Below are 22,935 nucleotides of genomic sequence, written 5' to 3' on the forward strand. Positions count from 1 at the left end.
CTTTTGGTATTTTGAGCATGCACTAGTCAATTCAAAATGCACCCAGGCTTTGCCTGAGCACTAATTCCTCTGGGATTGTGATGCTCTGGCAGCAAACTTTCCCCAGCTGGCATCCCCAAAAGGTTAAAAAGAAGACAGAGAAAAAGGGGAAAGAATGTGAACAAATAAATAAATAACTAAATCACAACCAGAAGAGGACAACCGAAGTGTGCTACTGTTTCAAAGCCCTTGGAATTTAATTAATTTACTCACTTATTAATTAATTTGTTTGTTTGTTTACTTACTACTGGATGCACTAAATATTTCATGTTTTAGGTTAAAGTAGCTAGTTTTAAACATATCAAATGTCTGTATCACTCTAATTAAATGGTGATTTGAGCAGATCACACAGCGGGAATCTTAACCATATCCAACAATTAAAACCCTAATTTTAACATAATATATTGAATTGTTGTTCTTATTTTAATATTATTTTTGTTTATTTATATATATATTTAAAATGATAACTAATAAAAAAAAACATTACACTGTGTTCCATAAGTTTTAGCACCACCTGTCTTTTACTGTTTAAGAGGGTAAAAGAAAATTAAAGAGTTTCAGGCTTTCATCTGTACTCTATTCATGGAGTGTGCCATATGTAGAGCTGTAAGCAGAAGGCCATTTCATTGTCTCTGGCTGTGTATGTGTGTGCGTAGTCGCACTTCTCTCCCTAAGGGTGATAGGATGCAACAATGTGTCAGCTCGGAAACAATCTGTCAGCTCGGATCAATATTTGTTCTTAGCTTCCCACCTGCATCGCAATGCTGCTATCAAAGCTCCTCAACAACAAGACAAGCACACACTCTTAATTTAACACTGCAGCAAAGAAAAGATTTATCTCATTTCCCAGCTGAATTTTACCCATTAACACTTGTTATAGCATTAAGTCAAAATGGAATAAAACATTATTATTTCAATATCAGCAGTTATTTACATGGTGTCTAGCAGATCTCATTATTTGTTTACTGATTTAATTCAATGATGCATAAAACTATGATGCAACACTGGCCTAATGCCCGCCTACAGTTCATTAAATATCTAATTTCATCCTCTCTATATTCAAGCAATTATATTATGCAAATATGAGTACAAATTCCCATCTCTTGAAGCACTGAACTGTATGTTATATTAATATAGTTTGTCTTAATTGACTCAATGGCGTATGTCACATGGCACCAGGACTGTCGTAATCATCATGGTAATTTGTATTGTAATCCAATAATTCAGCACATCACAGTCTTGTTTGTACACTTGTCATCCCCGAAGATGCATCTGTTTTGATCCATCCAGACAGCTCTATGACTCAAATACGCAAGACAATCAAAAGACCACAAGTGGCCCCTGTTTTATTTCATGCTTTCACCGTCCTCAGTAGACCCCAATGTGTCACTGAAAGAATTTGGAGTGACATTTAACCAGCCTTGCTGCTCGAATCTGACATTTTCAATTTTAGAAGCAACAGATTTAGCATGAAATCATAGGGGAGATGGAAATCTCAACTTTAAGTTCAAGTGTGAGAGCCCTTAAAGTCAACATCATTTCAAAACTGACCATTTTTGATAATGTAAGTTAATAGCCAGATGTAGTAATATAGGCACTGTTTTAACAAGTTCAGCAAGCATTTGGTCTGGCTCTGTTCAAGTATGTATTGCCCACTTTTCACCATCCAGCTAATTCCCATCGGATAAAAGCAAGTCCTGCCTTTGTTTCACTTATAAATAAATAAGTATTTATTTATAGGTGTGTCAAAACATCAATCTTATGTGAGATATGGACAAGGAACATGCTCTCTGAACTAAACAGAATTGTATATAAGTGCTTCACTTAACCTGAAACAATGTTTATTCCAACTGTACAGTAGTTGTCTGGAATGTAATATACTGTATCAGTAAGACAGTTCATATTGGTACCATACTGAGAGCTGCCAGAGCAGGGCAACTGAATAAATAAATAACCTTCTCACATACAAACTTTATCTATTTCATTGACATTCATATAATGGATTATTTTATGAACAAATTATAATGAGGAATGACTCAATCAGTTAATTCATAAGAAAAAAGTAAAGCTTGCAAAAAAGAACAGCAATGCTGATTTTTAGAGGTGTTGGAAGAATCTGGAAATACAACTTAAAGAGCAGTTCTTCTCATAATAGCTCTTTTGAATCCATTCACTACTAAACCACAAAACAACATGGCTTGAGCAAAATAGTTTCTTGTTGGTAAAAAAGGGAACTTACAATCTTCAAAAAACTGTCAAAAAAATGTATCTACATGTTTTTCAGAAATTAGAAGACAAATATGTGACCAAAAAATATGCTAAATGAAAAACACTTACACTTACATACCAGGAAAGAGACAGAGAAGCTGTAAGTCAAATACTTAGGCCAAAAAAAAAAACCTGAGCTACTGAGTTCTCTGGGATGAATAGTCAGTCCGCTTTGAAAATTTGTCTCCATTTGCTTTGAATTTAGTTGAACTTCCAACAAAACCTGCGCCATATAAAGTACTTAAACAGGACAGTACATGCAGAATCAATACACTTAAATCCAAATGCACACTAATACCAGGATTTTATTAAGGCCCTCTTTGCAGAGTTCATTCGGGATTCCAAGTAAAAGGCTGTTTAAACAGTCATGTCTTGAACTATTCAAATACTTATTTGTTGGATTATTGAAGCAAATGACACACTGTTCTTTGTGATTCAAGCTCACCAAAGAGCAAACTTACTTTTGGTTTCTAGAGTTTTTTATTAGTAAATCCAGCATATTTTAAGTCTGATAATAAATGTCCATTATAAATTGCAGTCCAACATTTGAAAGAGTATCATGTTGAGGTCAGTCCCCTAATTTTATCTGAAGAACCATTGTGAGTGCCTGAGCAAGCCAGAATCAATACTGAGTCCAAGATGGAAATTAATGTTAGTGGTTTTGATAGGAATAATGCTTAACTGTGTGTGTGTGTGTGTGTGTGTGTGTGTGTGTGTGTGTGTGTGTGTGTGTGTGTGTGTGTGTGTGTGTGTGTGTGTGTGTGTGTGTGTGTGTGTGTGTGTGTGTGTGTGTGTGTGTGTGTGTGTGTGTGTGTGTAAAGATAAAGATATCTCTATTTATGCATGAAGGGGGCACACACAAACATGTCTAAATGACCCCTGCCTGTGTGTATATCCCCAAATAGATACTCAAAATGCATTTCATAAATGCAGAATAGTGTGTAGAATGCTAAACAGATTGCACTTTTCAATTCTGGTCTCCCAAGCACATATTTTTATTGGGAAACATTGCAATCAAGGAATGTTAAAGTCATCTTATACCTTATACATTTTCTGAGAGCAAACTACAGATAAGCCAGCAGTCAAATTATGGTATTTAGTCAGACTAAAGAAGAGAGTGTCTCTCTAAATGAATATGGTCATACAATGTTTGAGTAGTCTTTTACATTATTCCCCCGAACTTCCTTCTAAATTATGATGATCATCCAATCTTTAACAAATCATTCATGTTAACCCATTAACTCTTCTGCTACTACAATCTCTCTGTCTTTCTATCTGTCTCTGTCATCAATAGGCTTTCATCGCTGCTAGTTCTTTGAAGTCGGCTTGGTCTGTCCTGGCCTTAAGACTACTTAACAGGAATTCATAAGCTCATACAGATAGTCTTACTTTATAGAAGATTAGCACACAAACTACCTAATGTGAGCACCTCAACTGAAGATGGGTCTTTAGTTAGACTGATCTTACAAATTATTCCAAGGGTGGCCAAAGTCAGTCCTAGAGAGCCACAGTCCTGCAGACTTTAGTTACAACCCTAATAAAACACACTTGAACAAGCTAATCAGGGTCAAAGGGTTACTAGAAAGCTACAAGGCAGGTGTGTTTTTATCAAGGTTAGAGCAAAACTCTGCAGGACTGTGGCTATCCAGGACCAATGATGGCCACCCCTGAATTATTCCATCAGCTTACTTCTAACTGATTACAGCCATCTGATTTTCAGCTAAACTTATTTGTTAAGCCTATAACTCCGTTGCTACTGAAATGAGGTAAGGCTTAAGAAACCTTGGCATTACTCTGCTGTGTACTGCCTTATAAGTATCACACACAGACCAATTGCGCCACTGGAGCTGCCAACTCAATACCATATTTTCAAACGCCATGATCTAAAGTTAGACTGATCTTTTAAATTATTCCATGTACTTTCTTCTGATTTTCAACCAATATTTTATGTTGAGCCCTGAACTCAGACGTAAAATTGGCATCGTGAAACAACTGTGGCTATATCTGTGATTGTGGCTCCTTATCTGTCGTCCAATATCGTACAGTGAGAGAGGTTCCAAAAAGGCACCATGATTTCAAGACAACATTAAACTGCTTACCTCAAGCTCTTATCCCTTCCTCTTTCGCAGCTTCTACTTTTTTCAGCACACATAAAAAAATTAAAAAGTGTGATTCATCATGCTCTTTTTGTTTACCACTAAAGCATGATGATGATGTTTTTTTCTTCTACAGTCAATAAGTACAGTCTATATGCATGTCGTACCCAAGTTTATTAAATCCATGTAGCACAGTGTGATAAGCAATGATATTATACGATTGCTAAAATCGTACCATGAACTCATTTGCTACTGAAAAGTATCTTCCTTTTTTAAACCCTGCTCCAGATGACTCAAACTCACAACCTCAGCATTGCACTGTGGTGTACTGCCTTATAAGTACCGCACACTAACTGATTGCACCGCTGGAGCCACTGTCTCAAAGATATATTGCCAAACATTACAGACTTTAGTTAGAACGATCTTTCAAAACATTCCATGGACTTTCTTCTGATTACAGCCATTAGATTTTTTACTAATCTTTTATGTTAAGCAATGAACTCCTGTGCTACTGAAATGTCCCTTGATTTCTAAAACCCACAACCTCGACATTGCTCTTCTGCGTACCGCATTATAAGTACCGTGCACTGACCTATTGCACAACTGGAGCTGACAACTCTGGGGCACATTCCCAAACACCAGAGTCTATAGTTAGAATGATCTTTCTAAAGATGACATGGACTTTCTTCTGATTGCAGCCATTTGATTTTCTACTAATCTTTTTTTAAGCAATTAAGCAATGAACTCTTGAAATGCTTCTTGCTTTGTAAATAATTGCTCCAGGTGAGGCTCAAACTCACAACCTCAGCATTGCTCAGCTGTGCACTGACTTACAAGTACCGCACTGACCAATTACGCCACTGAAACAGATAACCCTGAGGCACATTCCTAAACACAATATTCTTTAGTTAGACTGATCTTTCAAACGATTTACAGTTTTTTTCAATCGCTAACAAGCGCTTACCCATACTTCAGATACTTTTTCTAAACTCTTAACACAGACTCACAACTACAAAACACAATTGGCCAAATGGATAATTTTCTTCTCAAAAATAAATTTTGTTAAATATATACTAACTCTTCATTTCGAAATAGAATACATCTTTCTCTGCACACACTAACTTTACCAAAACACTGGAAATCTGACTCAAAATGAAATTATTCTGTCAAAGAATAACACTTGTTTTCACTTCACAAGGTACATGCAGTCAATCAAAGTACACCAGGTTTCAAAATACTGGCTATTGTTGACATTACAAAAACTGCATAGACTTTTTATGTTTCAGTTTTACAGGTATTTGCATGCAAAACATGCAATCCACCATTTTGACACTAAATTTCTTGGTTGGGAACTGTCTGTCCACATGTACAGTAATGTTCACATTCAAAAGCATTCCAGTAAAAAGCAAATAAGTTTCTTTTTATGTTTATTACAGGAGGTACAGTAGAAACACGGTATGATAGAACAGAAAAAGTTTTACTGTATTGCTTACAGTGAACAAAATATCCATGAAACACACAAGAGCATTCTGAACAAAAAAAAACAACAGCAAAAAGCCTAGATAAAAAAAGGGGGGGGGGGGGTCTAAAAAAAAGCACAAAATTACTGTATCTAATCTCTGCGATCTTGAAATGAATTGAATTGAGAATGAATGGTAAATTCCAATTCACTTCCTGGAATGGAATTGGATTTGGAATTGGAATGTCAGGAAACAGAATTGAAATCAAATAAATTCCAAAAAATTCCACTTGAGTTGCTAGTTTATAGTACATTAAATATTGTAAATCACATAAACAACAAACATATAAAAGAAATACAAAGTACTGTATGTTTAGTTGGTTAGGTTAATTGTTGTTGAATTCTAATTCCAATTCCATTTCCTTCTTTGAATTGGAATTGTTGAGTTCATTCCTGAATTGACCCCAACCCTGTTTCCAAAACTTCACTCCTCAAAGTCCTCATTTTACTGTATAAGTGTAAATATAATAGAAAAAAATAACCACTGCCTCTGAGTGTAAGCCAGACTGGAATCTGCTGTGGTTGGCCCAATTTACCCAACATAAATCAGCTGTGTGTCAATTATTCAGTTGTTTGTTTATTATCAGCTGAGATATATTTTTGATATTGATATTGTTTTTGAACTGATATCATTGCAGAAGCAGAGGTTTTTATACTGTATCTAAGGTTGGAATATTGTGTTTGCTATTGTGGGATGTTGTGTGTTAACATTCGTAAATACTACAAAAACAGTCCATAATTTTGTTGGGAGGTATAGCTTGTCTGTTAAGAAAATGTAAGCATTGTGGAAATGTGTTCACTGACTGCATATTGGGTGAAAACGACATGAAATTTGTGAATGGTATGGCCACAAAAGACCGATGCTGTGCTAATTGTGTTTAGAGTTTTGAAAATGTGACAACTGATTGGACAAACGCTTGTTAGCGACTGAAAAAAACTGTAATGGACTTCCTTCTGATTACAGCCATTTGATTTTCTACCCATCCTTTATGTTACAGTTTTTTCTGATTGCTTAAGCGCTAATCGTGATTCTTGTAGCACAATTTCTAAAACTATTACAGTTTTTTACAGACGCTAGGACACATTTCTCAATACTTAGGTCACTTTTGCAAAACTCTTCACACAATTCCCCTAACCGACTTTCAGCTTGGCAAAGCAGTTCATTTCACATTCAAAATGCACTACAACTACCAAAACACTTTATTCAGGTCTCAAATAAACTCATTCTTCCAGAACACTAGCAAAGGTTGACAGCCGACAAACACACTTTGTCACCCACAAAACAATGAGCTAAAAAACACTAACAACATGGAGCATTACACACTGTTTTCTTGTGTAAAACAAGGACACATCTCTGTTTATAATTGCAATATATATCGTTTATAACTGCAATATATGTTACTGGAATGAATCAGACATGATGCAGAATTCGTCAATATTTTATGTTGTTTATTTATTTTTATTTTTTTGTACTAAGTAATTCCAAAATACAAGAATTTGTATACACACCATCCACTGATACAGATACAATAGTAATGCTAATCTACTGCATTTTTAAATTTGAAATATGTTTCAATAAAATATTGCTGTTGAATTTTGCTGTCTTATTCAGGTTTGCATTATGTTATTGTTTTGAACATAAGTTTAACAGTTTTGAAAACAGTATGTAAGCATGTGCAAAATGTGCTGTACGTACAAAGATTTTTGGCAGTTGTTGTGTCTGAGTGAGAAAAGAATTCATGAAATTTGAGAGATGTAGTCATTGAATGCATTTTGTGCCAAAACAATGATAACTGATCCTCAGTTTAGCCCACATAGTCTTCTGTTGTGCTCACTGTGTGAAGAGTTTTGCAAAAGTGAGTATTGAGAAATGTGTCCTAGCATCTGTAAAAAACTGTAATACGTATAGCAAAACCACTCACTGAGTTTGCAAAACTAAAAGCACAAACACTGCTTTGCACTCAGCTTGCAATTTTGTAACACACACTTTGCAGAACTTTAAACACAACTCACTGCTTACACTCAATTACCAAATTTCCAACACACTCCTAGCAAAATTATACACATGTGTGGCTATCATTAACACTATTTTGTGTTCTGACTTTGTCTTGGTTTTGATGAGTGTTAATAAACACCAATACTTGAAGTTTGGATCCTTGTATGTTTACATGACACTATGACAAAAGTATGACCTCAAATTGACATCTGTACACAGAGAAAGCAAAAGCCAGATGTGTTTTGTATTCATACCATCAGTGTGCAGTTGGCACATTGTGTGCTTAGTAGATGATGGCTTGTGTTTACTGTTTGATACGAAAACACCATTTTTACGAAGGTGTGAAGAGTTAATCTAGCTGTGTTCGCTTTTGCAAGAGAAAAACAATGTTTTGATAATTGGGTGAAAGGTTTTCTTATTTGTGTGTAGAGTTTTGCAAAAATAGCCAATAGTTACAAAAAATGTGCTTAAGCAATCAGAAAAAACTGTAAGCAATGAGCTCTTGTGTTACTGAAATGTCTCAAAAAAACTTGCTGCAGGTGAGGCTCGAACTCACAACCTCAGCGTTGCTCTGCTGCGCACTGACTTATAAGTACCGCGCGCTGACCGATTGCGCCACTGGAGCTGAAATATTCCATGTACATTTTTTTAACTGATTAAATCCATCTGACTTTCAAACCATCTTTTATGTTAAGCCATAAGCTCCTGTACCACTGAAATGTCTCTTGCTTTCTAAAACCTTGCTCCTGGTAAGGCTCAAATTCACAATCTCGGCATTGCTGTGCTGCGTACTGACTTATAAGTAGCACGCACTGACCGATTGCGCCACTGGAGCTACTGCTTTCTTGGGAATATTTTCAAATACCATGGTTTTTAGTTAGACTGGTCTTTCAAAATATTCAATGTCCAAATTTTATCTGATTAAAGCCATCTGACTTTCAAACCATCTTTTATGTTAAGCCAGTGTTTCTCAACCCTGGTCCTGGGCGCCCCCCAACACTGCACATTTTGTATGTCTTCCTTATCTGACACACCCATTTCAGGTCCTGGAGATGCTTTCTAATGAGCTGATGAGTACAATCAGGTGTGCTTGATTAGGGAGACACACAAAATGTGCAGTGTTGGGGGGCGCCCAGGACCAGGGTTGAGAAACATAGGGTGCTTTTCATTTCTTATTTTTGCATCCTCGTTTCCTTTCCTTGCTTCCTTTCCTCGCGTCTTAGCTCCACCCCTTAGGATATGAGGGAAGGATTTAAGGAAAGGAAATGAGGATAGAGGAATCAAAGGAGGAACACTGGAATATTCTTGACCACTCAAGCATCACTTCAAAGTGTCATCAGCTGCGCTAAAGAGATCTGTTAAAGTTCGTTATTTAAGGCATTCATAATAATTATTAACAAAGCAAGATGCCCTGTTTAAATATATGACTTTATTTACACTGCAAAGGTAAAATATAAATGTAAATTATTATGACACATCTGAAGGGGGAGGAGTGCGTCACGTTTAGTCGATAAAACACTTCCGCATAGGATACACCTGTGTATCCTCGCTCAAGACTCCTCAGGAAGCCTCCTCACTCCTCGATCCTTGCCTCCTCACGGTGCAATTAAAGAATTGAGATGTCCTACAAGATGGCTGAGCTCGATCGGGTTCCAGGTCATAGGATGGAGGACGGAGGAGCGAGGAAACGAGGAGAGATATTGAAAAGCACCCACTGTGTTAAGCCATAAACTCCTGTACCACTGAAATGTCTCTTGATTTCTAAAACCATGCTCCAGAGGAGCCTCAAACTCACAACCTCGGCATTGCTCTGCTATGTACTGCATTATAAGTACCGCGCACTGACCTATTGCACCACTGGAGCTGATAACGCTGGGCTACATTCCCCAACACCACAGTCTGTAGTTAGAATGATCTTTCTAAAGATGCCGTGGAATTTCTTCTGATTGCAGCCATTTGATTTTCTACTAATGTTTTTTATTAAGCAATGAACTCTTGTCTTAAAATGCTTCTTGCTTTGTAAATAATTGTTCCAGTTGAGATTCAAACTCACAACCTCATCATTGCTCTGCTGTGCACTTACAAGTACCGCGCTCAATAATTACGCCACTGGAACAGATAACCCTGGGGCACATTCCTAAACACAACATTCTTTAGTTAGAGTGATCTTTCAAAAGATTAAATGGACTTCCTTCTGATTACAGCCATTTGATTTTATAACCATCCTTTATGATAAGCAACAAACTCTTTTGCTACTGAAATTTCTCTTGCTTTCGAAAAACTTGATTCCGGTGAAGCTCAAACTCACAACCTCCGCATTGCTCTGCTGCCTACTGGCTTATAAGCACCGCGCGCTGACCGATTGCGCCACTGAAGCTGATAACACTAAGGTACATTCTCAAACACCATAGTCTTTATTTAGAACGATCTTTCAAAAGATGCCATGGACTTTCTTCTGATTAAATCCATCTTTAATCTTAAGCCATAAACTCCTGTACCATTGAAATGTCTCCTGCTTTCTAAAACCTGACTCCAGGTGAGGCTCGAACTCACAACCTCCACATTGCTCTGCTACATACTGCCTTATAAGTACCAAGCGCGCCACTGGAACTAACAACAGCGAGGTACATTCTCAAACACCACAGTCTTTAGTTAGAACTCTCTTTCAAAAGACACCATGGTCTTTCTTCTGATTGCAGCCATTTAAATTTCTACTAATCTTTTATGTTAAGCAATGAACTCTTGTCCTGAAATGTCTCTTGCTTTCTAAAACCTTGCTCCAGGTGAGGCTCGAACTCACAACCTCGGCATTGCTCTGCTATGTACTGCCTTATAAGTACCGCGCGCTGACCGATTGCGCCACTGGAGCTGATAACACTATGACATATTCTCAAACACCACAGTCTTTAGTTAGAACGATCTTTCAAAAGATGCCATGGTCTTTCTTCTGATTGCAGCCATTTAAATTTCTACTAATCTTTTATGTTAAGCAGTGAACTCTAGTCCTGAAATGTCTCTTGCTTACTAAAACCTTGCTCCAGGTGAGGCTCGAACTCACAACCTCGGCATTGCTCTGCTACGTACTGCCTTATAAGTACCGCGCGCTGACCGATTGCGCCACTGGAGCTGATAACACTAGGACATATTCTCAAACACCACAGTCTTTAGTTAGAACGATCTTTAAAAACATAGCATGGTCTTTCTTCTGATTGCAGCCATTTAAATTGCTGCTAATATTTTATGTTAAGTAAGGAACTCTTGACCTGAAATGTCTCTTGCTTTCTAAAACCTTGCCCCAGGTGAGGCTCGAGCTCACAACCTCGGCATTGCTCTGCTACGTACTGCCTTATAAGTACCGCGCGATGACCGATTGCGCCACTGGAGCTGATAACAGTACGGTACATTTTCAAACACCACAGTCTTTAGTTAGAACGATCATTCAAAAGATGTCATGGTCTTTCTTCTGATTGCAGCCATTTAAATTTCTGCTATTATTTTATGTTAAGTAATGAACTCTTGACCTGAAATGTCTCTTGCTTTCTAAAAGCTTGCTCCAGGTGAGGCTCGAACTCACAACCTCGGCATTGCTCTGCTACGTACTGCCTTATAAGTAGCGCGCGCTGACCGATTGCACCACTGGAGCTGACACAAACTGAATACATTCTCAAACACCACAGTCTTTAGTTAGAAAGATCATTCAAAAGATGTCATGGTCTTTCTTCTGATTGCAGCCATTTAAATTTCTGCTAATCTTTTATGTTAAGCAGTGAACTCTTGTCCTGAAATGTCTCTTGCTTACTAAAACCTTGCTCCAGGTGAGACTCGAACTCACAACCTCGGCATTGCTCTGCTACGTACTGCCTTATAAGTACCGCGCGTTGACCGATTGCGCCACTGGAGCTGATAACAGTACGGTACATTTTCAAACACCACAGTCTTTAGTTAGAACGATCATTCAAAAGATGTCATGGTCTTTCTTCTGATTGCAGCCATTTAAATTTCTGCTAATCTTTTATGTTAAGCAGTGAACTCTCGTCCTGAAATGTCTCTTGCTTACTAAAACCTTGCTCCAGGTGAGGCTCGAACTCACAACCTCGGCATTGCTCTGCTACGTACTGCCTTATAAGTAGCGCGCGCTGACCGATTGCGCCACTGGAGCTGACACAAACTGGATACATTCTCAAACACCACAGTCTTTAGTTAGAAAGATCTTTCAAAAGATGCCATGGTCTTTCTTCTGATTGCAGCCATTTAAATTTCTGCTAATCTTTTATGTTAAGCAGTGAACTCTCGTCCTGAAATGTCTCTTGCTTACTAAAACCTTGCTCCAGGTGAGGCTCGAACTCACAACCTCGGCATTGCTTTGCTACGTACTGCCTTATAAGTACCGCACGCTGACCGATTGCGCCACTGGAGCTGACACAAACTGGATACATTCTCAAACACCACAGTCTTTAGTTAGAAAGATCTTTCAAAAGATGCCATGGTCTTTCTTCTGATTGCAGCCATTTAAATTTCTGCTAATATTTTATGTTAAGGAATGAACTCTTGACCTGAAATGTCTCTTGCTTACTAAAACCTTGCTCCAGGTGAGGCTCGAACTCACAACCTCGGCATTGCTTTGCTACGTACTGCCTTATAAGTACCGCGCACTGACCGATTGCGCCACTGGAGCTGATAACACTATGACATATTCTCAAACACCACAGTCTTTAGTTAGAAAGATCTTTCAAAAGATGCCATGGTCTTTCTTCTGATTGCCGCCATTTAAATTTCTGCTAATCTTTTATGTTAAGCAGTGAACTCTCGTCCTGAAATGTCTCTTGCTTTCTAAAACCTTGCTCCAGGTGAGGCTCGAACTCACAACCTCGGCATTGCTCTGCTACGTACTGCCTTATAAGTACCGCGCGCTGAGCGATTGCGCCACTGGAGCTGACACAAACTGGATACATTCTCAAACACCACAGTCTTTAGTTAGAAAGATGTTTCAAAAGATGCCATGGTCTTTCTTCTGATTGCCGCCATTTAAATTTCTGCTAATCTTTTATGTTAAGCAGTGAACTCTCGTCCTGAAATGTCTCTTGCTTTCTAAAACCTTGCTCCAGGTGAGGCTCGAACTCACAACCTCGGCATTGCTCTGCTACGTACTGCCTTATAAGTACCGCGCGCTGACCGATTGCGCCACTGGAGCTGACACAAACTGGATACATTCTCAAACACCACAGTCTTTAGTTAGAAAGATGTTTCAAAAGATGCCATGGTCTTTCTTCTGATTGCCGCCATTTAAATTTCTGCTAATCTTTTATGTTAAGCAGTGAACTCTCGTCCTGAAATGTCTCTTGCTTACTAAAACCTTGCTCCAGGTGAGGCTCGAACTCACAACCTCGGCATTGCTCTGCTACGTACTGCCTTATAAGTACCGCGCGCTGACCGATTGCGCCACTGGAGCTGATAACACTAGGACACATTCTCAAACACCACAGTCTTTAGTTAGAACGATCTTTCAAAAGATGCCATGGTCTTTCTTCTGATTGCAGCCATTTAAATTTCTGCTATTATTTTATGTTAAGCAGTGAACTCTCGTCCTGAAATGTCTCTTGCTTACTAAAACCTTGCTCCAGGTGAGGCTCGAACTCACAACCTCGGCATTGCTCTGCTACGTACTGCCTTATAAGTACCGCGCGCTGACCGATTGCGCCACTGGAGCTGACACAAACTGGATACATTCTCAAACACCACAGTCTTTAGTTAGAAAGATGTTTCAAAAGATGCCATGGTCTTTCTTCTGATTGCCGCCATTTAAATTTCTGCTAATCTTTTATGTTAAGCAGTGAACTCTCGTCCTGAAATGTCTCTTGCTTACTAAAACCTTGCTCCAGGTGAGGCTCGAACTCACAACCTCGGCATTGCTCTGCTACGTACTGCCTTATAAGTACCGCGCGCTGACCGATTGCGCCACTGGAGCTGACAACACTAGGACACATTCTCAAACACCACAGTCTTTAGTTAGAAAGATCTTTCAAAAGATGCCATGGTCTTTCTTCTGATTGCAGCCATTTAAATTTCTGCTAATCTTTTATGTTAAGCAGTGAACTCTAGTCCTGAAATGTCTCTTGCTTTCTAAAACTTTGCTCCAGGTGAGGCTCGAACTCACAACCTCGGCATTGCTCTGCTACGTACTGCCTTATAAGTACCGCGCGCTGACCGATTGCGCCACTGGAGCTGACACAAACTGGATACATTCTCAAACACCACAGTCTTTAGTTAGAAAGATGTTTCAAAAGATGCCATGGTCTTTCTTCTGATTGCCGCCATTTAAATTTCTGCTAATCTTTTATGTTAAGCAGTGAACTCTCGTCCTGAAATGTCTCTTGCTTACTAAAACCTTGCTCCAGGTGAGGCTCGAACTCACAACCTCGGCATTGCTCTGCTACGTACTGCCTTATAAGTACCGCGCGCTGACCGATTGCGCCACTGGAGCTGACAACACTAGGACACATTCTCAAACACCACAGTCTTTAGTTAGAACGATCTTTCAAAAGATGCCATGGTCTTTCTTCTGATTGCAGCCATTTAAATTTCTGCTAATATTTTATGTTAAGCAATGAACTCTTGACCTGAAATGTCTCTTGCTTAGTAAAACCTTGCTCCAGGTGAGGCTCGAACTCACAACCTCGGCATTGCTCTGCTACGTACTGCCTTATAAGTACCGCGCGCTGACCGATTGCGCCACTGGAGCTGACACAAACTGGATACATTCTCAACCACAGTCTTTAGTTAGAAAGATCTTTCAAAAGATGCCATGGTCTTTCTTCTGATTGCAGCCATTTAAATTTCTGCTAATCTTTTATGTTAAGGAATGAACTCTTGACCTGAAATGTCTCTTGCTTACTAAAACCTTGCTCCAGGTGAGGCTCGAACTCACAACCTCGGCATTGCTTTGCTACGTACTGCCTTATAAGTACCGCGCGCTGACCGATTGCGCCACTGGAGCTGATAACACTATGACATATTCTCAAACACCACAGTCTTTAGTTAGAAAGATCTTTCAAAAGATGCCATGGTCTTTCTTCTGATTGCCGCCATTTAAATTTCTGCTAATCTTTTATGTTAAGCAGTGAACTCTCGTCCTGAAATGTCTCTTGCTTACTAAAGCCTTGCTCCAGGTGAGGCTCGAACTCACAACCTCGGCATTGCTCTGCTACGTACTGCCTTATAAGTACCGCGCGCTGACCGATTGCGCCACTGGAGCTGATAACACTAGGACACATTCTCAAACACTACAGTCTTTAGTTAGAACGATCTTTCAAAAGATGCCATGGTCTTTCTTCTGATTGCAGCCATTTAAATTTCTGCTATTATTTTATGTTAAGTAATGAACTCTTGACCTGAAATGTCTCTTGCTTTCTAAAACCTTGCTCCAGGTGAGGCTCGAACTCACAACCTCGGCATTGCTCTGCAACGTACTGCCTTATAAGAACCGCGCGCTGACCGATTGCGCCACTGGAGCTGACACAAACTGGATACATTCTCAAACACCACAGTCTTTAGTTAGAAAGATGTTTCAAAAGATGCCATGGTCTTTCTTCTGATTGCCGCCATTTAAATTTCTGCTAATCTTTTATGTTAAGCAGTGAACTCTCGTCCTGAAATGTCTCTTGCTTACTAAAACCTTGCTCCAGGTGAGGCTCGAACTCACAACCTCGGCATTGCTCTGCTACGTACTGCCTTATAAGTACCGCGCGCTGACCGATTGCGCCACTGGAGCTGACACAAACTGGGTACATTCTCAAACACTACAGTCTTTAGTTAGAAAGATCTTTCAAAAGATGCCATGGTCTTTCTTCTGATTGCCGCCATTTAAATTTCTGCTAATCTTTTATGTTAAGCAGTGAACTCTCGTCCTGAAATGTCTCTTGCTTACTAAAACCTTGCTCCAGGTGAGGCTCGAACTCACAACCTCGGCATTGCTCTGCTACGTACTGCCTTATAAGTACCGCGCGCTGACCGATTGCGCCACTGGAGCTGTCACAAACTGGATACATTCTCAAACACCACAGTCTTTAGTTAGAAAGATGTTTCAAAAGATGCCATGGTCTTTCATCTGATTGCCGCCATTTAAATTTCTGCTAATCTTTTATGTTAAGCAGTGAACTCTCGTCCTGAAATGTCTCTTGCTTACTAAAACCTTGCTCCAGGTGAGGCTCGAACTCACAACCTCGGTATTGCTTTGCTACGTACTGCCTTATAAGTACCGCGCGCTGACCGATTGCGCGACTGGAGCTGACACAAACTGGATACATTCTCAAACACCACAGTCTTTAGTTAGAAAGATCTTTCAAAAGATGCCATGGTCTTTCTTCTGATTGCAGCCATTTAAATTTCTGCTAATCTTTTATGTTAAGCAGTGAACTCTCGTCCTGAAATGTCTCTTGCTTACTAAAACCTTGCTCCAGGTGAGGCTCGAACTCACAACCTCGGCATTGCTCCGCTACGTACTGCCTTATAAGTACCGCACGCTGACCGATTGCGCCACTGGAGCTGATAACACTAGGACACATTCTCAAACACTACAGTCTTTAGTTAGAACGATCTTTCAAAAGATGCCATGGTCTTTCTTCTGATTGCAGCCATTTAAATTTCTGCTATTATTTTATGTTAAGTAATGAACTCTTGACCTGAAATGTCTCTTGCTTTCTAAAACCTTGCTCCAGGTGAGGCTCGAACTCACAACCTCGGCATTGCTCTGCTACGTACTGCCTTATAAGAACCACGCGCTGACCGATTGCGCCACTGGAGCTGACACAAAATGGATACATTCTCAAACACCACAGTCTTTAGTTAGAAAGATGTTTCAAAAGATGCCATGGTCTTTCTTCTGATTGCCGCCATTTAAATTTCTGCTAATATTTTATGTTAAGCAGTGAACTCTCGTCCTGAAATGTCTCTTGCTTACTAAAACCTTGCTCCAGGTGAGGCTCGAACTCACAACCTCGGCATTGCTCTGCAACGTACTGCCTTATAAGTACCGCAAGGCAAGGCAAGGCAAGGCAAGTTTATTTATATAGCACATTTCATACACAATGGTAATTCAAAGTGCTGTACATAAAAAGGAATTAAAATCACAATAGCATAAAAATTTAAAATAATAATCACAACAATAAAAACAAAATTAAGAACATTTAAGATGATTTAAAAAAAAAAAAAAATGATTTCAAATTAATTAATACAGTAAAATGATTATACATAAAATAATGCAAACTGTTCGGACGTAGCACAGTGCTCATTCAATAAATGCACAACTGAACAGGTGAGTTTTGAGTCTGCATTTAAATGTGGCCAATGTATTAGCACATCTGATCTCTTCTGGAAGCTGATTCCAACTGTGGGCGGCATAATAGCTAAAAGCGGATTCCCCTTGTTTTGTGTGAACCCTTGATATTACTAACTGACTCGATCCTAGTGATCTGAGTTGTCTGTTAGGTTTATATTCAGTGAGCATATCTGCAATGTATGTAGGTCCTAGGCCATTGAGTGCTTTATAAACAAGTAAAAGTACTTTAAAATCTATCCTAAACATAACTGGAAGCCAGTGTAAGGACCTAAGGACTGGTGTAATATGCTCTGATTTTTTGGTTCTAGTCAGAATCCTGGCAGCAGCGTTCTGTATGAGCTGCAGCTGTCTAATGGTCTTCTTGGGAAGGCCGGTGAGGAGACCATTACAATAGTCCACCCTGCTGGTGATAAAGGCATGAACAAGTTTCTCCAAATCTTGACGGGAAACAAAACATCTAATTCTTGCAATGTTTTTAAGATGATAGTATGCTGATTTAGTTACTGCTTTAACATGACTACTGAAACTGAGGTCTGACTCCAGAATCACACCCAGATTCTTGACTTGATTTTTTGTTTTTTGACCCCTAGTGTCAAGGTACGCATTTACCTTATGAACTTCATCTTTGTTTCCAAATGCAATGACTTCCGTTTTCTCCCTGTTTAACTGTAAAAAGTTTTGGCACATCCAACTGTTAATTTCATCAATGCATTGGCAGAGAGAGTCAATGGGGCTGTAGTCATTTGGCGATAAGGCTAGGTAAATCTGGGTATCATCTGCATAGCTGTGATATGCAATTTGGTTCTTTCTCATTATTTGACTTAGTGGGAGCATATACAGGCTGAACAACAGAGGCGCTAGAATTGAGCCTTGTGGGACTCCGCATATCATGGACGTCCACTTAGACTTATGTTCTCCTATACTCACATAATAGCCTCTCCCTTCTAAGTATGACCTGAACCATTTGAGAACCATCCCAGAAAGCCCGACCCAGTTTTCCAGTCTATCTAAAAGAATGTTATGATCGACAGTGTCAAACGCAGCACTGAGATCTAGTAGTACCAGCACTGATATTTTGCCAGAATCTGAATTTAGGCGAATATCATTTATTATCTTTATGAGCGCTGTCTCTGTGCTATGATGTTGTCTGAAGCCAGATTGGAAATGGTCCAGGTATCCATTTGAGTTTATGTAGTGATTCAGCTGATTGAAAACAACCTTTTCAATAATCTTGCTTATGAACGGAAGATTTGAAATTGGTCTATAGTTGCTCAATATGGTGTTATCAAGATTTTTCTTTTTCAGAAGGGGCTTAACGGCTGCAGTTTTCAGGGAGTTTGGAAAAGTCCCAGAAAGAAGTGAGGTGTTCACCACTTTTAAAAGATCTGCTTCTAGACAGCTAAGCACACTTTTGAAAAAAGATGTGGGAAGTGTGTCGAGGTGGCAGGTTGACGATTTGAGGTGCTTTACTGTTTCTTCCAAAATGTTGCTATCGATTTCTTCAAAAGTCGACATAATGACTTCTTTTTGAAATTGCGGTCGAATCTGTCTGACCTCTGCATAACTTGAGGGTGTGCTAATTGTCTTTCTGATATTATTTATCTTCTCAGAAAAGAAGGAAGCAAACTCATCGCACTTGCTGTCAGAGAGCAGTTCACTAGGGATCTGACTAGGGGGGTTTGTTAGTCTCTCAACGGTAGCAAAAAGAGTGCGAGTGTTGTTTAAGTTGCTGTTTATAAGGTTTGAGAAGAATGTTTGTCTAGCTTTACCTAGTTCAACATTGAAAGCATGAAGGCTGTCTTTATAGATGCTATAGTGAATTTCAAGTTTTGTCTTCCGCCACATCCGCTCAGCTTTTCTGCATTGTCTTTTTATTATCTGTACTGCTGTTGATTTTCTCCACGGTGATTTCTGTCTTCCGGTCATCTGTCTGACCTTCACAGGTGCAATGTCATCAATGACATTCTTAACTTTTGAGTTAAAGGAGTCCAGGAGAAAATCAACAGAGTCTGCAGAAATGCTTGGCATTGAAGATATAGCCTTCATAAATAGCACACTAGTGTTATCGTTAATGCATCTCTTTCTGACAGAGACTGATCTAGATTCAGTGGTAGCAGAGATCAATATATCAAAGAAAATACAGAAGTGATCAGATAGTGCTACATCCTTGATAACAGTGGATGAAATGTTTAGACCCTTACTGATGAGTAAATCAAGAGTGTGTCCACGATTGTGTGTAGGCCCATGCACATGCTGAATCAGGTCAAACGTGTTCAAAACTGTTATAATTTCTTTTGTAGTTTTGCTTTCTGCCTTGTCTATGTGAACATTAAAATCCCCTGCAATAGCAAAACAGTCAAACTCTGAACAAATCATTGATAGCAGTTCTGTGAACTCTTCAACAAAGGCTGGAGAGTATTTTGGGGGCCTGTAAATAATGATAAACAGAATGCGAGCACCTTTCAGCAGAATCCCTAGATATTCAAAAGACAAGTACTGACCAAATGACACTTGTTTGCATTCATAGACATCTTTAAATAGGGCAGCTACGCCACCTCCCCTTTTGCCAGCTCTGCAGACATTCATGAAAATAAATCTGGGAGGGGCTACTTCATTGAGGACCGTTGCATAAGAGCTGTCTTCTAACCATGTTTCATTTAAAAACATAAAATCCAGGTTGTTTGTGGTTATAAAATCATTGATCAGAAGTGATTTATTTTTTAGTGAGCGAACATTTAAAAATGCTAGCTTGATGGCATCACTTTTTGTCTCTAGAGCAATCTTAGTTTGATGCCTAATAAGCCTCAGATTAGATGTGTGAACTGTACGATTTGAGAGGGCCTTAGACTTTCTATCACATATTAAAACAGAAATAGGGAAAGCTACAGGCACACTGGGTTCCCGCTTGTTTTGTAAACATTCCTGATTGTTGCTGTTACCGTAGCGGGGACCCGTCACATATCACTGAGAGCTGTTATCAGTTGTTTTTGGTTCACTCACAGCAGACGCAGGAGGGTTTGAGCCCTGGCGTTGTGGCAGCGGCCGGAGAGCTCTCACAGGAGGAGGAGGGTGAGCTGGGCCCACAGGCTTTGGTGGTTGTGGTGCCTGCCGTTTTTTAGTTGATAACTGGGGGCTTGCAGCAAAAGAGTGGGAGAGTCTGGTTCCAGCATATACCAGTTCCTCCATTTTCTGTGAGAAGCTTAGAAGTGGAGATGCTGGAGAGAGGGATAATGTGTCTGGTGAATGGAGCTCTGGCTCTGGAGTTTCCGGTGGCTGGAAAATGTTGTTGTCCTGGCTTCCCTGGCTGTTTACCAGAAAGTCGTCCTTCGGTGTTGAGTCTGTCTGTGATAAGCTCTGTGCGCAGGGCTCAGCCAGGAAAGTGTCCATAAGCAGTGCTTGTTGTGACTGCGTGGCGTTGTCAGTGTCCTTGTTGGTTGTGTTGGCCACATGATGACTCTGAAGCTGATAAGATGTCCTGTCGTCACTTTGTCCAAGTGTGTGTGTGCCATTCATGTTGGGTAGACTCACACATTCTACTGAGGGATGCCGGAGTGAAAAATAGATATTGTCCTTAAGCACTCTCGCACCAAGTTTGTTTGGGTGAAGGCCGTCCAGTTTGAACAGTTGTCTATGGCCCCAAAAAAGATTGAAGTTGTCAATGAAGTTGACTCCTTTTAGACTGCAGGTTCTTTGTAGCCAGGTATTCAGTCCAAGCAACCGTGAAAACATGTTAGTTCCCCTTGCTGGGAGTGGTCCACTGATGAACGACTGAATTTCAAGTCTTTGAAGTGTTTCAATGAGTTCACCGAAATCCTTCTTTAGGAGCTCTGACTGCTCTTTCCGAATATCGTTCTTTCCCACATGGATGATGATTCGATTTGCAGTCTTGTGCTTCATTAGAATGTTCGGAAGTTCTTTGTTCACATCAGAGACGGTTGCTTGAGGACAGCAGCATGTAGTTGTAGTTCTGCTACTGATATTTCTGATAATGGAGTCACCCACTATGAGAGTCCTGGGCTCGGGTGCGCTCTGAGCTGAGTGCCGCTGTCTGCTCGACCTTGCGCGCCTGTTTATAGCAATGTTAGCAGTTGGCTGACATGATATATGTTCAGTCACATTTGGGGATTCCTCACCCACATTCATTAATGCATCAAATCTGTTTTCTAGCTGTATAGGGGGTGGTAAAACAACAGTTTTTGCAAGCCTTGTCGTGGCCATATCTGGGGTAGAGGATGATACCGCAGCAATACGAGATACTCTTGATAGTCTGATGTCTCGAGTGCCTTTGGGTCTCGCTCCCTGTTTTTGCCATCGATTTGTGTGTCGATCAGTTTTGGCTTGTTCCTCTACATTTCTAAACTGTCGATATTGACTAGATTCACAGGACTCACCGGCTGTATGCTGAGGGGGTCCGTGATGATGATCTTCTGTGTGTTCCGCCTGTTTTGGAAGTCCAGCAAGTAACTTTGTTTCTAAAATCACAATCCTTTGTAGAAGTCTGTGGCAGTTTGTGCAGCAAGTAGATTCCAGAAGAGGCATTTTCTTTCTTGTCTGTTGAAAGTAGGCAGCTGTGTTTTCCCGTCTCCGGAATGTAAACTGCTGGCAGTGGGAGGCAAAAAGTCTCCTTTTTTTCGTGATATTTGTATCAAAAATGTGTTGTCAGAGCACTGTGCTGATATGCTGAAGTTAAATATTTGAAAAATCGGAGAAAAGTTCAGAAGCAGGGAGCAAAGCGCGGAGCAGTAAGCAAAAGCGTCCGAACAGTAGCAAAGCCGGAAGTAGTTCCGCGCGCTGACCGATTGCGCCACTGGAGCTGATAACACTAGGACACATTCTCAAACACCACAGTCTTTAGTTAGAACGATCTTTCAAAAGATGCCATGGTCTTTCTTCTGATTGCAGCCATTTAAATTTCTGCTATTATTTTATGTTAAGTAATGAACTCTTGACCTGAAATGTCTCTTGCTTTCTAAAACCTTGCTCCAGGTGAGGCTCGAACTCACAACCTCGGCATTGCTCTGCAACGTACTGCCTTATAAGTACCGCGCGCTGACCGATTGCGCCACTGGAGCTGATAACACTAGGACACATTCTCAAACACCACAGTCTTTAGTTAGAACGATCTTTCAAAAGATGCCATGGTCTTTCTTCTGATTGCAGCCATTTAAATTTCTGCTATTATTTTATGTTAAGTAATGAACTCTTGACCTGAAATGTCTCTTGCTTTCTAAAACCTTGCTCCAGGTGAGGCTCGAACTCACAACCTCGGCATTGCTCTGCTACGTACTGCCTTATAAGAACCGCGCGCTGACCGATTGCGCCACTGGCGCTGACACAAACTGGATACATTCTCAAACACCACAGTCTTTAGTTAGAAAGATGTTTCAAAAGATGCCATGGTCTTTCTTCTGATTGCAGCCATTTAAATTTCTGCTAATATTTTATGTTAAGGAATGAACTCTTGACCTGAAATGTCTCTTGCTTACTAAAACCTTGCTCCAGGTGAGGCTCGAACTCACAACCTCGGCATTGCTTTGCTACGTACTGCCTTATAAGTACCGCGCACTGACCGATTGCGCCACTGGAGCTGATAACACTATGACATATTCTCAAACACCACAGTCTTTAGTTAGAAAGATCTTTCAAAAGATGCCATGGTCTTTCTTCTGATTGCCGCCATTTA

At 40.0% G+C, this 22,935-nt stretch overlaps 26 non-coding genes across 26 annotated transcripts; all 26 read right to left on the minus strand.

The window, feature by feature from the left end:
* Nucleotides 1-10,693: 10,693 nt before the first annotated feature.
* Nucleotides 10,694-10,787, minus strand: trnai-uau (transfer RNA isoleucine (anticodon UAU)). The gene is made up of 2 exons: nucleotides 10,750-10,787; nucleotides 10,694-10,729 (listed from the first exon to the last, which is right to left on the minus strand). It is a non-coding gene; the product is annotated as a tRNA-Ile (tRNA).
* Nucleotides 10,788-10,951: 164 nt separating this feature from the next.
* Nucleotides 10,952-11,045, minus strand: trnai-uau (transfer RNA isoleucine (anticodon UAU)). Its single transcript has 2 exons — nucleotides 11,008-11,045; nucleotides 10,952-10,987 (listed from the first exon to the last, which is right to left on the minus strand). It is a non-coding gene; the product is annotated as a tRNA-Ile (tRNA).
* A 422-nt stretch (nucleotides 11,046-11,467) lies between these two features.
* trnai-uau (transfer RNA isoleucine (anticodon UAU)) lies at nucleotides 11,468-11,561 on the minus strand. Its single transcript has 2 exons — nucleotides 11,524-11,561; nucleotides 11,468-11,503 (listed from the first exon to the last, which is right to left on the minus strand). It is a non-coding gene; the product is annotated as a tRNA-Ile (tRNA).
* A 164-nt stretch (nucleotides 11,562-11,725) lies between these two features.
* Nucleotides 11,726-11,819, minus strand: trnai-uau (transfer RNA isoleucine (anticodon UAU)). Its single transcript has 2 exons — nucleotides 11,782-11,819; nucleotides 11,726-11,761 (listed from the first exon to the last, which is right to left on the minus strand). It is a non-coding gene; the product is annotated as a tRNA-Ile (tRNA).
* A 164-nt stretch (nucleotides 11,820-11,983) lies between these two features.
* Nucleotides 11,984-12,077, minus strand: trnai-uau (transfer RNA isoleucine (anticodon UAU)). The gene is made up of 2 exons: nucleotides 12,040-12,077; nucleotides 11,984-12,019 (listed from the first exon to the last, which is right to left on the minus strand). It is a non-coding gene; the product is annotated as a tRNA-Ile (tRNA).
* A 164-nt stretch (nucleotides 12,078-12,241) lies between these two features.
* trnai-uau (transfer RNA isoleucine (anticodon UAU)) lies at nucleotides 12,242-12,335 on the minus strand. The gene is made up of 2 exons: nucleotides 12,298-12,335; nucleotides 12,242-12,277 (listed from the first exon to the last, which is right to left on the minus strand). It is a non-coding gene; the product is annotated as a tRNA-Ile (tRNA).
* Nucleotides 12,336-12,499: 164 nt separating this feature from the next.
* Nucleotides 12,500-12,593, minus strand: trnai-uau (transfer RNA isoleucine (anticodon UAU)). Its single transcript has 2 exons — nucleotides 12,556-12,593; nucleotides 12,500-12,535 (listed from the first exon to the last, which is right to left on the minus strand). It is a non-coding gene; the product is annotated as a tRNA-Ile (tRNA).
* A 164-nt stretch (nucleotides 12,594-12,757) lies between these two features.
* On the minus strand, nucleotides 12,758-12,851 carry trnai-uau (transfer RNA isoleucine (anticodon UAU)). The gene is made up of 2 exons: nucleotides 12,814-12,851; nucleotides 12,758-12,793 (listed from the first exon to the last, which is right to left on the minus strand). It is a non-coding gene; the product is annotated as a tRNA-Ile (tRNA).
* Nucleotides 12,852-13,015: 164 nt separating this feature from the next.
* On the minus strand, nucleotides 13,016-13,109 carry trnai-uau (transfer RNA isoleucine (anticodon UAU)). The gene is made up of 2 exons: nucleotides 13,072-13,109; nucleotides 13,016-13,051 (listed from the first exon to the last, which is right to left on the minus strand). It is a non-coding gene; the product is annotated as a tRNA-Ile (tRNA).
* Nucleotides 13,110-13,273: 164 nt separating this feature from the next.
* trnai-uau (transfer RNA isoleucine (anticodon UAU)) lies at nucleotides 13,274-13,367 on the minus strand. The gene is made up of 2 exons: nucleotides 13,330-13,367; nucleotides 13,274-13,309 (listed from the first exon to the last, which is right to left on the minus strand). It is a non-coding gene; the product is annotated as a tRNA-Ile (tRNA).
* A 164-nt stretch (nucleotides 13,368-13,531) lies between these two features.
* Nucleotides 13,532-13,625, minus strand: trnai-uau (transfer RNA isoleucine (anticodon UAU)). The gene is made up of 2 exons: nucleotides 13,588-13,625; nucleotides 13,532-13,567 (listed from the first exon to the last, which is right to left on the minus strand). It is a non-coding gene; the product is annotated as a tRNA-Ile (tRNA).
* Nucleotides 13,626-13,789: 164 nt separating this feature from the next.
* trnai-uau (transfer RNA isoleucine (anticodon UAU)) lies at nucleotides 13,790-13,883 on the minus strand. The gene is made up of 2 exons: nucleotides 13,846-13,883; nucleotides 13,790-13,825 (listed from the first exon to the last, which is right to left on the minus strand). It is a non-coding gene; the product is annotated as a tRNA-Ile (tRNA).
* A 164-nt stretch (nucleotides 13,884-14,047) lies between these two features.
* On the minus strand, nucleotides 14,048-14,141 carry trnai-uau (transfer RNA isoleucine (anticodon UAU)). Its single transcript has 2 exons — nucleotides 14,104-14,141; nucleotides 14,048-14,083 (listed from the first exon to the last, which is right to left on the minus strand). It is a non-coding gene; the product is annotated as a tRNA-Ile (tRNA).
* Nucleotides 14,142-14,305: 164 nt separating this feature from the next.
* On the minus strand, nucleotides 14,306-14,399 carry trnai-uau (transfer RNA isoleucine (anticodon UAU)). The gene is made up of 2 exons: nucleotides 14,362-14,399; nucleotides 14,306-14,341 (listed from the first exon to the last, which is right to left on the minus strand). It is a non-coding gene; the product is annotated as a tRNA-Ile (tRNA).
* Nucleotides 14,400-14,563: 164 nt separating this feature from the next.
* On the minus strand, nucleotides 14,564-14,657 carry trnai-uau (transfer RNA isoleucine (anticodon UAU)). Its single transcript has 2 exons — nucleotides 14,620-14,657; nucleotides 14,564-14,599 (listed from the first exon to the last, which is right to left on the minus strand). It is a non-coding gene; the product is annotated as a tRNA-Ile (tRNA).
* A 161-nt stretch (nucleotides 14,658-14,818) lies between these two features.
* On the minus strand, nucleotides 14,819-14,912 carry trnai-uau (transfer RNA isoleucine (anticodon UAU)). The gene is made up of 2 exons: nucleotides 14,875-14,912; nucleotides 14,819-14,854 (listed from the first exon to the last, which is right to left on the minus strand). It is a non-coding gene; the product is annotated as a tRNA-Ile (tRNA).
* Nucleotides 14,913-15,076: 164 nt separating this feature from the next.
* Nucleotides 15,077-15,170, minus strand: trnai-uau (transfer RNA isoleucine (anticodon UAU)). Its single transcript has 2 exons — nucleotides 15,133-15,170; nucleotides 15,077-15,112 (listed from the first exon to the last, which is right to left on the minus strand). It is a non-coding gene; the product is annotated as a tRNA-Ile (tRNA).
* Nucleotides 15,171-15,334: 164 nt separating this feature from the next.
* Nucleotides 15,335-15,428, minus strand: trnai-uau (transfer RNA isoleucine (anticodon UAU)). Its single transcript has 2 exons — nucleotides 15,391-15,428; nucleotides 15,335-15,370 (listed from the first exon to the last, which is right to left on the minus strand). It is a non-coding gene; the product is annotated as a tRNA-Ile (tRNA).
* Nucleotides 15,429-15,592: 164 nt separating this feature from the next.
* trnai-uau (transfer RNA isoleucine (anticodon UAU)) lies at nucleotides 15,593-15,686 on the minus strand. Its single transcript has 2 exons — nucleotides 15,649-15,686; nucleotides 15,593-15,628 (listed from the first exon to the last, which is right to left on the minus strand). It is a non-coding gene; the product is annotated as a tRNA-Ile (tRNA).
* Nucleotides 15,687-15,850: 164 nt separating this feature from the next.
* On the minus strand, nucleotides 15,851-15,944 carry trnai-uau (transfer RNA isoleucine (anticodon UAU)). The gene is made up of 2 exons: nucleotides 15,907-15,944; nucleotides 15,851-15,886 (listed from the first exon to the last, which is right to left on the minus strand). It is a non-coding gene; the product is annotated as a tRNA-Ile (tRNA).
* Nucleotides 15,945-16,108: 164 nt separating this feature from the next.
* Nucleotides 16,109-16,202, minus strand: trnai-uau (transfer RNA isoleucine (anticodon UAU)). The gene is made up of 2 exons: nucleotides 16,165-16,202; nucleotides 16,109-16,144 (listed from the first exon to the last, which is right to left on the minus strand). It is a non-coding gene; the product is annotated as a tRNA-Ile (tRNA).
* Nucleotides 16,203-16,366: 164 nt separating this feature from the next.
* On the minus strand, nucleotides 16,367-16,460 carry trnai-uau (transfer RNA isoleucine (anticodon UAU)). Its single transcript has 2 exons — nucleotides 16,423-16,460; nucleotides 16,367-16,402 (listed from the first exon to the last, which is right to left on the minus strand). It is a non-coding gene; the product is annotated as a tRNA-Ile (tRNA).
* A 164-nt stretch (nucleotides 16,461-16,624) lies between these two features.
* trnai-uau (transfer RNA isoleucine (anticodon UAU)) lies at nucleotides 16,625-16,718 on the minus strand. Its single transcript has 2 exons — nucleotides 16,681-16,718; nucleotides 16,625-16,660 (listed from the first exon to the last, which is right to left on the minus strand). It is a non-coding gene; the product is annotated as a tRNA-Ile (tRNA).
* A 5,512-nt stretch (nucleotides 16,719-22,230) lies between these two features.
* On the minus strand, nucleotides 22,231-22,324 carry trnai-uau (transfer RNA isoleucine (anticodon UAU)). Its single transcript has 2 exons — nucleotides 22,287-22,324; nucleotides 22,231-22,266 (listed from the first exon to the last, which is right to left on the minus strand). It is a non-coding gene; the product is annotated as a tRNA-Ile (tRNA).
* Nucleotides 22,325-22,488: 164 nt separating this feature from the next.
* Nucleotides 22,489-22,582, minus strand: trnai-uau (transfer RNA isoleucine (anticodon UAU)). The gene is made up of 2 exons: nucleotides 22,545-22,582; nucleotides 22,489-22,524 (listed from the first exon to the last, which is right to left on the minus strand). It is a non-coding gene; the product is annotated as a tRNA-Ile (tRNA).
* Nucleotides 22,583-22,746: 164 nt separating this feature from the next.
* Nucleotides 22,747-22,840, minus strand: trnai-uau (transfer RNA isoleucine (anticodon UAU)). Its single transcript has 2 exons — nucleotides 22,803-22,840; nucleotides 22,747-22,782 (listed from the first exon to the last, which is right to left on the minus strand). It is a non-coding gene; the product is annotated as a tRNA-Ile (tRNA).
* Between the last annotated feature and the right edge of the window lie 95 nt (nucleotides 22,841-22,935).

This window comes from Garra rufa, chromosome 18 (genome assembly GCF_049309525.1).
Source record: "Garra rufa chromosome 18, GarRuf1.0, whole genome shotgun sequence".
Classification (NCBI taxonomy): Eukaryota; Metazoa; Chordata; class Actinopteri; order Cypriniformes; family Cyprinidae; genus Garra; species Garra rufa.